The sequence below is a fragment of the Sinocyclocheilus anshuiensis genome, unplaced genomic scaffold (assembly GCF_001515605.1).
Source record: "Sinocyclocheilus anshuiensis isolate Anshui unplaced genomic scaffold, SAMN03320099.WGS_v1.1 scaffold1546, whole genome shotgun sequence".
Taxonomy (NCBI): domain Eukaryota; kingdom Metazoa; phylum Chordata; class Actinopteri; order Cypriniformes; family Cyprinidae; genus Sinocyclocheilus; species Sinocyclocheilus anshuiensis.
The window spans coordinates 543,026-546,552 of record NW_015547737.1 but is presented as its reverse complement, the minus strand read 5'-3'; the positions used below and the strand labels follow the sequence as shown (position 1 = coordinate 546,552).

At 37.3% G+C, this 3,527-nt stretch overlaps 1 pseudogene; it reads right to left on the bottom strand.

Annotated features, from left to right (window-relative positions):
* LOC107704432 (spindle assembly abnormal protein 6 homolog) overlaps positions 1-3,527 on the bottom strand; it is an 11,250-nt pseudogene that overhangs the window by 3,604 nt on the left and 4,119 nt on the right.

Sequence of the window (3,527 nt, the reverse complement as noted above, 5' to 3'; positions counted from 1 at the left end):
GAGTTTAGCCCCTTTCACACATACAGTCTTTACTGGTAAATTACCGTTAAGAGATCATGTGTGAACATGACCTTTTCAAAAATCCCGGTAAATTCGTTCTGGCAATCATATCGTTCTTATGGAGATGACTTGATTACTCTGAGCTGTTTACAAAGCTCCGCTGCTTTTTTAAATAGCTTTTCTGTGTAAATATAGATTACGCTAAATGGAAATCTTTGATTATTGCGCCTCGCAGCTTTTTCAACGTGTCGCCTAACAATCACAGAGTTTCTAATGGGATCTTTACCTGGACTCACTCAGAAGGCCTTGGACTCTGTAGTGGAATGGGGACAGGAATTTACACTGGCAATGAATGGAGTTAAGACTGTGGACATGGTAATTAGTGCCAGGAGAGAGGACAACATTCCCTCCCCTCCCTCTCCTGTTATCTCAGGACATGCAATTAGTAGAGTTTCCACCTTTAAATTGCTTGGAGTTCAAATATCCTCCGACTTGTCATGGGATGCCCACATTAAGTACATTATTTCAAAGGTGCGCCCCAGAATATACTATCTTTGCGCTGCTGATTACTCTGAGCTGTTTACAAAGCTCCGCTGCTTTTTTAAATAGCTTTTCTGTGTAAATATAGATTACGCTAAATGGAAATCTTTGATTATTGCGCCTCGCAGCTTTTTCAACGTGTCGCGCTCGAGACCCAGGCTTCTTTTCCATTCATCAGCTGCGACTCCGCAATTGGAAACTATTATGCGCGTCTCGTGTTTATAAGAGCAAAAACTTCTGATTGGCTAGTAATGTTAGTTTGGTTGAGAGTGAAAGCTGTGTTCCTCTCATACATTGGTAGGCGAACTCATGAACTCGAACATGATATCAACAAGTGTTTTTAAATGTAGGACAACTATCTTTTTTTTCCCCGCAGCCAAACGCCACACGCCAGAGATCCGGCACGGTGCCGGAGAACTTTAAGCCCTGTATAATACAAATGTTAATTGCCAAAAATGTTGTTATAGCAATTGCAGAAGATAAAACACTACAGATCTGATCGAAGCATTGGCCAAAAAAACAAAAAAAGTGGACACTTAGTGATTAAGTTTTGAAAAATAAATCTTTTTTGAATTGTGTTCAGTGTGAGCAGAGACTACAATAGAGACATGCAAACTATAGAAAAAAACGAATAAATGCAGGAAAGAAAAAAAGACATGAGAGAGAAAAGGAGGAGATGAGGCCTGCCTTTGGTCCAGACGTCTGATTGTGCACTGACAGGACAGAGCGTGGTCCTGAGCTCACACAGGAAAAAGGAAGAGGATATTTGGAGTTTATGGTAGAGGTGATGGGGAAACCCTGTCCCAAAGACAAGGGGAAACCTTTGCTATCCAGCTAGAGAAGACAAGAACAGCTTCATCACTTCAAAAGACAAGTCCAATCTGACATGCAAACAATCAAACTGATCGCTACGGTTTGATTTCCTGCTACATCTACAGACAAAAACCTGTTTGGCAGATTTTATGCTAGACTTTCAGTGACAGAGATGAATTACCATATTGTGAGGAACACTTCCTGTTCTCAGACCTGCGGCAGGAGTCTCAAACATTCCTAAAGTCTCCTGCTTCCGAGAGAGCTGGTTTTCATTCAGCTGCTTGTTTAGCCAAGTTATTACTGAAGAACATGAAGGCAGAAAATGCCTTGAAAATGTTTCAATTAAACAAACCATCAGATGAAAACAGCGTGAGTGATTCAGCTGTACTGCGTCTTCTCTCTTTGACTTTCTCTTCACATCAGCACATCTAGATCTGCTGCACGCTGCGATATAAGACTTTAGTTTGCGTTTCGGGACAGTTGACAGGATTGTCACTTGCCTAATCGGTCATTGTTGCATCATCACAAAAATGTATTACTTAAGTGCTTAAAGCTTGTTACGCTTAAGTGGCCAAATACACACAAAATGACATCAAAATGGTCATCCTCGCGAGTATCCTCATAAGCGCTGTCGGTTTTGTCTTAAGTTCCGCAGCACAAGCTGCTCTTTATCTTTGATCTCCTGCTCAAAGACGGCCACTCGCGTCTGCAGCTGGTTGACGAGACGTTCTTTCTCGTGGCATTCGGTGTCGAGGGTACTGTTCTCTCTCCTCAACGACAGAACCTGCTGCTTTGACCTCTGACACTCCTGGACAAAGACACAAAGTTAAAACATCAGATTTTCCTTTTGATTTCCAGACCACATCCTTCTGGATAAATCTCACACCTCTTCCAGGCTGGCCAGTTTGGCTTTAAGGTCTCGAACGGTGGAGTCGCTCTTGTATTTCTTGTCAATGAGCTCCCTGTTGGCCGTTTCCAGCTCAGAGGCTTTGGTTTGGAGCTGCTGGGTGCTTCGGTGATGAGATGACTCAAGTTCCTGCCGCAGTTGTTCGTTCTGCTGCTGCAGACGGGCTTGTATCTATTAAATACAGTAAATGAAATAAGCTTTTAGAACTTTAGCTTTCTGGGCCTGATATTTTTTAGTTGGTTCACAAAAATGTTTTATTCATTTATTAACTAGAAATTAATTAAAAAAAAAACTAAAAAATAAAACAAATAAAAGAAATATAAATAAAAACAAACAAAAATATAAATACATAAAAATCAATAAAGAAAAATTAGATGAAGATAAAAATAAAATTAATTAAAAATTGAATAAAATGATACATTTAAATATAAATAACTAACTAAAAAAAATTAAAGATAAAACAAATAAATATAAATAAAAATAAGAAAATAAAAAACTATATAAAGATATAAATATAAGAGAGTATATTAGAAGATAATAAAAAGAAAGATAAGCAAATATAAATATATAAAATAAATAACCAAATTAATTAACTAATTTATTATTAACTTATTTAATTGTTTAAATACTTGAACATTTCTAGAAAATTTCTAATGAATTCAACACTGAAATGCACGTTAGGTTACCTCCAGAGCTTTTTCACGCTCAGCTGTTAGATCTTGCATGTGTCTGCTGGACAGAGAGGTCGTTTGGGACGTCCATTCAGATCGGAGCTTGTCCAATTCTCGACTTTTCTCAGACAGTGTCTAGAGGATGAATCAATTGGATCAAGTGATTATTTTCATATATATACACAATATTGTGCAAAAGGCAAATTAGTATTGTCCCCAAAAAGAAAGGTTAAGTCATTTAAAAAGGTTTAAGTCTGTTATTTCTATCTTTTGCTGTAGTGTGCCAGTAGAAAATATCAGTTTACATTTCCAAAAGGGCTGGGCGATATGGGAAAAAAATAAAATCTAGATTTTTTTTCAGAACGTTTGACCGATTCTCGATTTTTAACTAGTCAACTTGAAAATGTTACTACAACATGATTCAAGTAACTTTTTTTTCTTTACTCTAGTTAAAGAAATTTCTATTTCAAGTGCAGCACACATGAAGTTGTCAACATGATGTAAATGTTAAAGGGGTCATATGATGCTGCTAAAAAGAACATTATTTTGTGTATTTGGTGTAATGAAATGTGTTTATGCGGTTTAAAGTAAAAAAA